Here is a 12,190-nt window from a genome sequence, read left to right as displayed (position 1 = left end):
ATGGCGGCTTGGGCAAAGTGCCGCAGCCCTCGGGTGGTCCCTGTGAGGAAATGGGGACTCCTCCTGGAGCATGGGCACCAGTTTATCCCAGGTCTCCAGACCACTGAGGTTGGGCAGGTCCCCTCTGCCCGGGGCAGGTGCCCATGCCCAGGGGCAGCAGCGGGGCTGAGGGGTCTCTGTGAGGAGAGGTGGGAGCTGCCCCGGGCATGGCTGGTTCCAGCTGGTTCCAGCAAGTTCTGGCGGCAGCACACAGCCCAGCCCCTCAGCCCTGCTGGTGTGATGCCTTGGGGAAATAGAGGTAAGAAAGGGTAAAAATGTGGGAAAAAGGAGAAGAATGAGGGGAAAAAAGTGAGGAACAGCCCTGTGAGCACAGGGATGGGGTGAGGAGGAGGCGGGGGTGCTCTAGGTGTTGGAGTAGGGACTTCCCTGCCGCCTGTGGAGACGCCATGGTGGGACAGGTGCGCACTACTTCATGCTTGGGAAAGGGGTATAATTTTGCTTTTGTTTCTCACCATCCAAACCTATTTTAATTGGCAATGAGTTCAATTAATTTTCTCCAAGTGGAGTCTATTTTGCCTGTGACAGTGACTGGTGACGGATCTCTCAACCTTGTCTCTACCCATGAGCTTCTTCCCACCATTTTCTGCCCCATCTTGCTTATGGGGGGGGTGTGTGTGTGTGTGAGAGCAGCTGGGTGGGTGACAGGCAGCAGGACATGGTCGACCCGCCACAGTCTGCTCTTGGGTCACATCATTTATACAAAGAAGAGGAGGAAAGCAAGCACAGAAACATGGGTTTTGTCTACATGGCTGTGGGTTTAAGTGACAGAACTTGAGGCGTGGGCTCAGGGCCTGCAGACACTAGTTCAGGTTGCTGGGTCCACGTAAGACTTTTAGTTTAGTTGCTTCATTGAAAGTGAGTTAAGGGAAGCGTTTGGGTGGGTTTTCAGTTTCAGAGTGCTGGATGCTTTGATGATGAATATGAGGCTGCACAGGCTTGGCACCGAAGCTCCTGGGTTTCTGTAATCATGTAAGAAACCCCGCAATGTGTTAATTTTCTGGTGCAAGAACGTGTTTTGTCTAAGTAAGGAGGAAGAAAAGTTGCTTTGACACTTGTAACTGATAACATATTTCATGAGACAACCTGTTTTGACTATGGGACATTTGATAGATATGTGCAAAGTTAACTGAAGATAACAATTTTATTGCTATTGTGATGTGAATTCAGTCACGGCTATGCCAAGAAAGGTATCCCTCCCTTCAGTTTATTGTAGGATCACATATACATACAAACCTGTATGACTATGCAGGTTACCTGGTTTAGGGCTAAAAGGGAGTATGGAAGAATACTTCTTTGGATCATTCTTCATGGTTTTGTCCTAGTGAGGCTGGGAGCATGAGGCAGTTTGTTGGTCTGCTTTGCTGTTTGTCCTAGCTTTTTACCAGGAACGTCTTTAACTGCTTACCATCTGCTCTTCTGAAAACAGCTCCCTACAAGAACCCTTGTGTAGCTCTTTGGAAGGGCAACCCCAAGAAATCAGCCATATGAAGGTATTTATGAAAGAAATTCCCTGAGGGAAGGAGGCCTTGATCCACAATGGATGCTTCTTGGCATGGTAGGGTGGGAGTGGAAAAAGGTATCAGGCTGCTGCTGCAAACCTGGCCCTGTCTTTATGGAGGCAGAGCAAGAAGAGAGACCCAGGGACCCTGGTGTGCAGCAGGTGACAGCACAGCATGAACAGGTATAACATAACACAGCATAACATAAATATGTACGCTGCCGAGATCTTACCACTAATACAAATTGCAGACAATTAATATAAATAGCAAGGGGGTGTGAGCTCCAAGCTAGGGCCGGATTTTTCAGTGGCTGTTGCCAGCAGTGGTCTGTGAGGACCCTTGCTGCTGCTGAGCGATGCTGAGCCATGTCTGACTTAGACAAAGCAGTGTGGCTGGCCAACATTTTTTGTCAAACGACATAACTGTCTTATTTCATTCTTCGTTATTTCTTTCTGCATTTGGGCATTTTTTTTATCAAAAACATCACTGTTTTCTTTCCTTTTTCCAAAGGTGCCAAACAAACAAGCCTTCAAAGTGAAACAAGCCTGATTTTTCTTTTCCCTCAGGAAATTGTTTTCCATCTTTTCAGAAACCAGTTCTCGCTAGTCCCTGCTGCTGGGCCTCCCGATCCTGCGTGAGGGGAGCATCAAACGGCGGCAGGGGCTGGGGGTGCTATGTACAACCTGAGAGTGTTTGGGAGCAGTTTTGGGTTCACTGTGCTGCAGTTTCCCCACTTTCTAAAATGCCAGAGAAGGGAGAATTGCATGAGTTGGACTTGGATCCTGCTGTGTAGCTCCCTGGTCCTTGAGACTTTTTTTATCCAGTGGATCAGTAAGTATCAGCCCTGGAGCTCTCTTGCACACCTGCAGTTATTGCTCATAGTTTAACATGTCAGTCCTTCTGCATATGTTATTTTTTCATGCCTGCTTTTGCACACGTCATTTGATTTACTCCACAGAGGAGTCCAAGGACTTGGCCACAGCAGCACAGGAGTCAAAGGCAGAGCCTGTTAGGACGGCAATGTCCCTTGTGAAGTTGGCCGGGAAAATGTTGCATGCCTGCAAATATCCCAAACAAACAGAGGGCAATTTTGAAGAGATGTGGGCAGGGGAGTGAAACCAAAACAAACTACTCCTTTAGAATAATATATGGGCCTGGTCTTCGCTACTGTGGACTCTGTGCAATTGTTTGGGCCTGAGCTGAAGTGGCTGTAAAGTGCAACCACTCAGATTTGGTGGTGGTTTACACTTCTTTGCTAAATGTGTGTCCCTACAAGAGGTACTGGGAAATGGAGACTCAGGAGATGTGTGGGTACTGCTAGGCTATGTAGTGGAGACCTGGCAGTAGATCTGCCTGTCTCTGCTGTGTGTTGCTCAACACCTCGGCTCTCCCACACAAGAAACGTGCCTGGCTGAGCCTCTCCATCCCGGCCAGCCACTGTGGTCCTGTTCTTGTGTAATGCAGTGCTCATTGCAAGGCCCATCAGGGCTGAGTCTACCCAAATGCTCTCAGCTGCAGCATTGGCTTTTAGTGGTGGGCTTCTCATTAAGCCTTTCAGGAGTGATCTTGCCCATCTACAGCACGACTGACAATCTTATGACCTTCCTTGCAAGCTCTGGCTGTCCACAGATGATGACCCCAAGGAAGCTTGCTCTTAACCTTTCCCCAAAAAAGCTTATTTCAGTCCCATGCGTGTTGCTAGGCAGCCAAAGACCCTTAAAACATGGAGAAACTCGGGAAGGACACAGAGGGGTTGCAGTGCGATGGTGGTTCTTCTATCAGCACCAGACAAAGCATTAAGAGTGAGGGAGGCTCACCTGGTGCTGCCCCTAAGGGCTTCTCAGGTCTCCCTCAGCACTGCTCATCGCCTTTCCCTGGATGATACACGGCACATGTCTCTTGGAGTTGTGAGAGGAACATGAGCAGGCTTTTAAATGATGCCCTGGTGACAGGGTCTTTCCAGACCAGGAGGAGGATGTGTTCATGGGCAGCATGAGATTCAGGACTTGCAAGGTAGGGATTTGGTAACTCCAGTTTGAAATGCGTTGTGGCTGGCAGTTTGTTAATCTCTTTTCCTCGAATGATAACCCTGGTCAGCAGTTTATCTTAAAGCAACTTACAGAATAGCTTAATTTCACTGAGGAGGAAAGGGATGAAGACACAAAAAATGAAAGGCCATGCCCAAGGCCACCAAGCAGAAGAGTGGCAGACGTGGGAAAAGGACCAAGTTGTTGGTTTATCCATCAGGTTATACAGCCCTAGAACTATATATGGCTTGTGAGAGAAAGGCTAAAAGGACACAAAAAATCACAGGGACTGTGAGGAAGCCACAGACCCTCTATCTGAGGCTACCCTTGACACAGGCTTACACCTGCCTCTGATGCAGATGATGGGCATCTTCCAATGCTGTTTCCCTATGGATGAACACAGGCAAGTGGCCAGCCCCAGGCATTGTACTTGCCTGTGAGACATAGTCTGGGCATCTCAGCATGGGCTGCTGTTCCCACCAAGTCCCCAAATTGGACATGTGGAACAGGGCAGCTCAGAGACCTGCTCCCAGCCATGTTTGGGGCCTGCCTCAAGGCAGTTGCCACCTTGCCTTGCTAGACCCTGACAAAGCAAATGACAGCTCAGGCTTGTTGCTGTCAATGGCAGCATTTTAACACTCTGTGGCTGTGAGCAATGTTAGTGTCTCATGTATAACGTGCCACCGGCCAGGCCCTGGCTTTCACCTAAACCAAGGTTGAATGTATCCTTGATTCTGCACTGGCAGGAGATGAGAGGATCTTGCACCATCCCAATCTTTGCATGCATGAAAAGAAGCATGGCGTTTGCTTTCTTAAAATTATTTTTGATTTGGGGTAGTGTTAAACAGGTTAAGCAAGAATAGCAGAGAGTCATCCTTGGAAAAGGCAACCTGAAAGGACTCCCAAATCCCAAATCTGGCAGTTATAAAGCTGCTACAGCTGTCGGATAGGCTTCTAGGAAAAACAACAGGACAGTGAGGCAGGGCTGACAGCTGAACTGGTACAGGTGATGGAAAGCGATGCTGCCTCACCAGGGACTGTGGTGACCACCAGCCTCTCTAAGCCTGTAAAAAACCAAATTGCATGCCAGAGCATGCTTTGGACAAAGCTGATTTGGGAGCTGAACGCACCGGGATATCTGCTGGTGAGTGCAACTGGATTTTCCATCTGGAAGGCATGACTGTCTGGCCCAGAAGCCAATTTAAAGTACAAATTAGATCTGGCTGTTTGTCAGAGTCTCCTCCCCGAAACGCAATAAGGACAGGGTGATTATATAATATAAACCATTCTCGGTAATTTAGTGGTCCTGAAACAACAAACAAGCCAAGGGGGGAAAAAATGGTTTGCAGAAGAATTCAAAGCTGAAGGATTTGGGCTGAGGAATTCAGTCCATATGATCCGGCAGAGATGTGTGGTGCTATTCCTGTACGTCTTGAAAGGAAACTGCCACCAGATCCTCTGCTATTTTCTGTTCACAGGGCCCTACTGATAGGCGTGATATTTCAGCCTCCACGCTAACCCCTGCGCTCCAAATATGCAGGGACAGTTGTGCAAGCAGCCAAGCACTGTTCCCCACTGCTGAAGAGGGGCAGCGGTGGGAGGCAGCTCTTCCCTCGCTGACACGCAGCAGAGCCCTCAAGAAAGGTAAACCAAACCTCCATGGATGACATGGGTTATGGTGGCTTTGCCCTGATCATCCCAAAGTCCACGGTGCTGTACGATACCTGTGCAGGACGCTGCCTGACACGGGCAGGATGGGTGTTTGCAAGGTGGGTAGTGGGCAGCAGTGTCTGTGAAGGGGGGTTCTCACTCTCTTTCCCTGCTGACCCCTCTTAAAACAGAAAACTGTTTTTATTTGCTGCTTTGGTAGCAGTATTTGGGCAAAAAGAAAAAAAAAGATATTTTGAGCCTGAAGGATGTGAACCATTATTACAGGCTAATGTCCTTAAAGGGAAATTGCAGGGGTGTGTTTACTACTTCTTAATATTGATCTAGTAAGTATATATACTTTACTCCCCACTGTTGGTAATCAGCAACAGGCCTCTCAAATTTGAAGCAGGTACCAGTGCTCAAGTGTAATTTCCAGTTATTTTTATTCTCATGCATACAAAGTGCATAGCACTGATTTATTGAGGAGAAAAATGGAGAATGTTATAATGCATCAAGAGGCAGTTTCAGATGCCTGTGGTAAAAATGGGGGGCTTGGCTTCTCCACATAGATACTGAGTTTTGTGGCCGGAGGACCCAGCTCTCCCCTCTTCTCATCGGGACCTGCCACAACAGATTCCCTTTTTCTGAACCAGCATAAATCTGGAGTGACTACACTGACGTCAAGCCGGTGTGAGACACAAGTGGCAAAGTCTAGGGAAGCTAAAAAAGGTTTTTTTCCGTTGACTTTAATGAGTCCCAAGTGAGAGGAATTGGGCACTTTCTCTTAGAGTGCCAAGAAACCAGCTTGTTTTGTTTCGGACATGCCCCTTGGGTGCCCCAGCGTCATGGGGATGCGGTGCCCCAAAGGAATGTTGCAGCCCTGTGTGTGCCCTATGCATCCAGCATGTGAAATGGCCTTGCCAGAGCATTTTTGGGGTGGAAAAACATCTTCCCGTAGTCCCCTTGCGATCCTGCTAAAAGGAGACAAACCCCTGGTGACAGCTAAAAACCCAGCAAGCTGGAAGAGATTCCACAGATGGCTGAGGATTTACTGATAGACCTGCCTTTAATAAGGCAGGTTAAGTGGGAGGAAAAACCTCAATGCAGGGAGCCATGCTGCTCTCGGACAGCATCAATCTGCTCCCAGGGATGAGGCTCAAGTTATTCCTTCTTCACTTTTGCTTTGCTCACCCTCCTGCTGGAGTGCAGGGACGAGCTTCAGGGAGCTGCGGTATGGGAGGCAGAGGGTACGAGCAAGGGCTTTGCCCTGTGCAGGGGAAGCAGTGGCGTCGCAGAAGGACATTAGTGCTGCTCCTCGTCTCCCAGCTTTCCTCTGTGAGCAATTTCCAGGGAAATCGAACCTGACTCTCCTCCATTAGCCGCTAATCTCCTGGCCGCTGGGCCTGTCTTTTGCATTACGACGGAGCAGAGCCACTTTGCAAGCTGCTGTCAGGGTCTGAACGAGCTTTGATAAAAGACCAAGTGTTGGAGTGAGAGGAAGTATTTACCAAAAGTTGTTTTCAATTTCCTGAGCTTGCTGTATCCATTCCCCTTCACTCCTGGACTCTGAAACAATCTGTCTTCTGGGGCAGCCTCGCTTCATTATTTTTGCTTCCCCAGTGCAGTTGACACTTAGTCTGGGTTTCCCAATCCTCCCAGCTCTGATTCATTAGCTTCAAAGGCTGTGCAAAGCTGCTGTGGGTTCCCTGGCTGCTTGCACAGGGACACATGCCTGCCCCGGCACTGGAGGGTTTGGTTTCCTAGACAGAGCTGTGACACAGCTTTGCCTGCCTCTGTGTATGCACGCAGCATCTGGTTTCCCCTGGGCAGGCCAGCTTGGCCCCAGGATTTTGGGGTTTCCAGCTCACCCTATAGAGTGTTGACCCCACATGTTGACTGGTTGTCCCAGGTTGCTGGCAGCCTGGACACGAGCTTGAGCTGCATCTGCCAAAGGTCAAGTGAAAGGGTTTTCTTAGCGATGTGTGTGTGTGTGGAAATCGGTAGCGGAGGATGAACAGGAACCCTGTGCCTGGCAGAGGTGAGGGGGAGGCAGGAGGATGGTGGGCTTTGAGGTGGATGCAATAGCCCAGCTGGGAAGCGAGGCTGAAGGGATTTAGCAGTAGCTTCTCACTAAACTATTTAATGGTAAATCCAAATGCAAATTAGCGCTCTGACTTATCAGTCCCATGTGTGCCAATGCACCGTGGCGAGCACCCCGGTGCATGAGTAACTAACTGAGCATGCAATGCCTGAGCTCGGCTTTTATTTAAAGTGAGTTTTCTGCTCAGCAAGGGACCGTGGCGAGTTGCAGTGGGGAACTGAGGAGCTCCTCCTCGGAGCCCCAGTCTTGTGCTGGAGAACATTGTGTTCCAGGGATAGCTTCCTCTCACCCTTGGAGCTGGCTCTGCTGGTTTCATGCCTGAAAATCTCACCCTTATTTTTTCCACCTCTGTGAGCAGATTTTGAGCATTCAGTCTGAGTTCCTCCTTGCTATGGCTAACTCTTTGCACTGCTCTAGCTGTGCTGAGAGCTTGTAGTGATGGTCTGCACCAGGGATTTCCCAGGTTCGCCAAAACTACAAGTGTTTCCAAAGCAGTTTTCCTGGGGTAGGCATATCTCAGACCTGAGCAAAACCTATCTCCCTCAGGCTGCTGTATTTTTAGGCTAGCAAGATACAGGGGAATAGTGCTGCAGGGGTGGAGGCTTTTACTTGCCTTATTTGTAGCAATGTTGTTGTTCTTAATTAGCTTCTATTTCCCACCCAGGCTCTGCAAGAACCAAGATAACAGTGAAAATCAGGCCAGCAGAGATGACCATCTCTACAGACTCCAATGGCACCAAGCACAACCCATTAAAAATCAGCTCCAGACCAGGAGGAAAAAAAAAACCCTACTGCTGAAAAGAAGTAAAACTTCTCCCCACCCCGAACTTGGCTGTGAAATGCTTCTGTTGGTGAAAAAAGTTCCTTCCTCCATGAAGAACGGCACAGAGCCTGGTTTGCTCAGAGCCATTCCCCTCATCTTCTGAACAAAAGGTGAGAGGTTAGTTGAAAACACAAGGAGGAGTGTGGGCAGCTTAACTGTGTGTCCACCACTTGCTGCCTCTCCTCCTGCAAAGCCTTCCCTCTGTGGGGGGTGAGGGAGAAGGGGTGGTTAGCCTTTTGGAAGGGTTGGCTCCAAACCGTGTGAACCCCAGTTTTGCTTCATCTTCCCTTGGACGCTCTGACCCAATCTCTGCAGGAGCTGCTGGTGGCCAGGCTCCCGCTCCTTCCTCTGGCGCAGCCTGGCTCTGCTCAGTTGTTCTCACACAGCTCTGGGGACAGGTTCCCACCACTGTGGCTGCATGAAGCTGGTTTGGCTTTGATGGGAGGGAGGTAACAATGAGCTCAGGCATTTTAGGGTTATGAAAATATAAAGCCCCAACCAGATACTACTAGCTTCGCTTCTTCCTTTCTGCCCTTGCTGTTGTCAAGGCTAGGAGTTTATATTGTGCAGTGAGCCCTTTTGTTTTGTAGGAGACCAAGTGATTAAAAACAGCCATGATATTACTATGCGTGGACAGTACATTTTTTCCATGTATTTTCATAACCCTTTTCCCAAAGGATCAATGTGTCTTTATTCTATAACTCCACAATGGGTTAGAGCAGCTCCTCAGGCAGGAATTGTTCTGCTCCATAGGCTACTTAATACTTCCTATAAACAACTGCCAAATTAGGTAGGTAACTCTCAATATTCCTGACCTGACCAGCAAAGTATTTGTAGCTGTGTATCAGAGGGGAGACAGGGCTGGAGATGTCAGAGGTGAACCTGGGGTTAAAGACAACAAAATACTGGTTGTGGGGGTTTTTTTTGTTTTGTTTTGTGGGTTTTTTTTTGTTTTGCTTTGGTTTTGTTTTTTGTTTTTTTTTTTTAATAAAAAGCAAGGGTATGTGTATGGGTGCAACTGCATTTCCCTCAAAAGAAATGCAGGGAAGCTTCAATCTCAGACCTCTGTTGTACCTTAGGCATCTCTGGTACCTAAGCCAAAGTGTATCTAGTTGAGAATGCGAGTTTCACCAATAATGTCATGGGATATATTTTTAAGTACACATGTATTTTTAAGTAAGCATGCCTGCTTGCTTTTTGTCCCTAGTAACACTATGTAATTCTCTAAATATTGTCTAAACCTGAGCCGTGGCATCGAGACTCCAAGTCAGAGCAGGACCTCTTGGTCCATCACAGTCCTTGGGATGGGAGGTTTCCACTCTGCTTGCCCTTTGAGGAAGGGCTGCTTGGGGCAGATGGGACACTGTGGTGGTGTCCCATGGGGACCCTGGACCTTGCCCACTCTGTGGGTCCCTGTGGCAGATGCTGCCAAGCGGCCGGGGAGGTGACGTTACCCCGCCATGAGCCTGGCAGTCGGTGGGACACAGAGCAACTGAGGACTAGGAAGGTCCATAACCAGGAACGGAAAAAAACCCAAAATTGTCTCCCCCGCAAATATCCCGTTTTTGTGAGAGCGCTATGACTGTTCCTCACAAGGGCCCTGAAAGCAGACGTGAGTTTTTCTATTCCCCCATTGCTGTTGCTGTCAAACAGGTCCCCCTGAGATGTCCTGCTCTCACTGCCTTGCCTAGGAAGGACTTGGCTGCACCAGCCTTGGCCTCTTGCAATGCTCTATCTGAGCAGCATTTTGCAAAGGGATGGTCTGCAGACCCATGCACTTCCACTTGCAAGAGTCCTTTTTTTCCCCCCTCATTTTTTTTCCCCTCCTCCCTCCTCTCCTTTGCTCTCAGAAAACATCTGTTTCCAGATGTTGTTCTTGAGTCTAATAAATGCAGCAAAAGGCCTTGAGTTAATATATTTACAATAGCTGGAGATGTTGGCTGCTAGTTAATGGCTTGTTCGAGCACACCAAGATCCCCACATTTCCTGAGAGGGGGAAAAAAAAAAGAACAGAAAGAAAAAAAGAAGTGGGGTGGGTTTTTTTCTCCCTAGTAAATAGCCTGAAAAGGGGAAGTTCTCCTCAGGCAGTTTTGGAGATTACTGGTGGGACCGAGCGCACGACCATCTCCATGCAGTTGGCTTCAACTTCCAGTTAGTGACAGGAAGGGCACTTTTTTTTTTTTTATGAAAAGCTCCACTTAAAGTGAAGGAAAGTGAGGAAGGCCTGCTGCTGTTGCCTGCCCCTTTCCAGGCCAAATGAAGACCTGCTGTAGATACCTTGCTGGCTTGAACAATGCACATAGAAGCAAGAACCTCATTTGTGCCTGGCTCTTCCATTTCTGGCCTGCACCATGGAGTGGTTCATGCCCACAGTACCTACCTGGGGTCAAAGAGGTTTTACGGTCTTTTGCAATGAGAACCCATTGTGCCCTGAGAGGAATCCCCACACAGCATGCCCTTTGTGAGCACTGTGTGCCTGTTGCAGAGCAGCACTGGGCAACCTCTCTGTAAGGCACTTTGCCCACGTACAAATGCCCTTGAGAAGGACAAAGTTCCAGTACCAGCTACAGACTGACAAACCTGGAGGTTTGCATACCTGTACGTAACCATGTCCAGCTCATCAACTGACCCAGTGCCACGTGCTAGATGTGAAATGCTTTCACTGTACAGGGGGGTTCAGCTGATTTGGGAGGTATATATTGCTTTATATTTGCTCCAGATTTCATGGCAAGTTTGTGCTGAGGTCCATAACCACCCTGGAGGACCTGTTAGAAGCAGTGGAAGTGTGTGGTTACTGTCCTTGTAAGGAATTGCATCAATGTCCCTGAGGAGAGAGAGGGATATAGCCTCAAGCTCAGCATATCGAGGGCAGTCTAGCCTGCTCTAAGAGTCACCGGTCAGTGAAATTGCCCCGTTTGATTGTAGCTGAACATCTGCTTCTACTCGACCAGCCTCGAGAGTCATGAACTTGCAGGAGGACTGGTTTCAGGCCGGCACCCACCTCCTCTGAGGCTGCCGAGGGAGCTGAAGGTTGGGCCGTGCTCAACTCGAGGAGCGATGAGATGACTCCACGTGCTGGGGCCCATCTCTGGAGGCAGCTCATTTGGCGAGCAGTGCTGCAGACTCGAGATGCGCAGTTGGCTCAGGTTCGTAGCTAAATTAGTCCATTTGTATTGGCATGGGATGACAGGGCTCCTTAATGCCTCACGGACAGAAAAATTACCCTCCTGTACATCTGCAGCTATGGCTTCCATGTGAAACCCAGCTGAGTGCAGCTCCCCAGCCTGCAGCAGCCATGACATACCCCCTAAATGAACTGATCAGCTGGAGAGGGGCTGGTCGGGAGGCAGGAAAAGGCACTTACAGAGTCATTCAGGCGATGCTCGTGTCTGGACAGTAGGATCTCTATCACAAATCAGTGTGAAAGAGCAGAGAGCTCTCCCCACTCAGTGTGGGGAAATGAAATGTAGACACCCAGCAGACTTCTGTTTTCAGCTTAGGGAGTACATTTTTGTGATTTTAGTGCTTGGGCTGGTATAAAGGAGAGAGAGAGAGACAGCCTGTGGTGAAGCTATGTATAGCACAGTCAGGTAGCTGAAGTCATCAGTAGTTCAACCCCAGTCTTTAAGTAGTGTACTTCACAGCTCTCTAGGATGCCCAGCATCCCAGTTGCCAACAGTTATTTCCCCGTGCAGACCTCCACTTCCCAAACACCGTATCATCAGCCTCTAAGCATCTCCCCTTAATTTCTCACTGTCCGCTTATTTGCTGTGATGGCAGATGGCATCTTAGGTAACTCCATGGACCACAGTTTCTCTCTGGCAGAGCCACAGCCTCAAAGACTCCTCTTCCTTTTGCAAAGAAATAGGCTGCTAACACAGGCATAGCTGGGAAGAGACCAAGCAGGGGGTAGGAGACTGGAGCGGCTGTGCCTCCCAAATTAATAGACACTCTGCATGTGCCAGGTCTGTGGGTTACATGGCTCTGCCCCGCTCATGTGAGAAACTGTTGAAAGGCTGCAGCCATCAGA

Source organism: Ciconia boyciana, chromosome 8 (assembly GCF_034638445.1).
Source record: "Ciconia boyciana chromosome 8, ASM3463844v1, whole genome shotgun sequence".
Classification (NCBI taxonomy): domain Eukaryota; kingdom Metazoa; phylum Chordata; class Aves; order Ciconiiformes; family Ciconiidae; genus Ciconia; species Ciconia boyciana.
Note: the sequence above shows the minus strand (reverse complement) of the source record.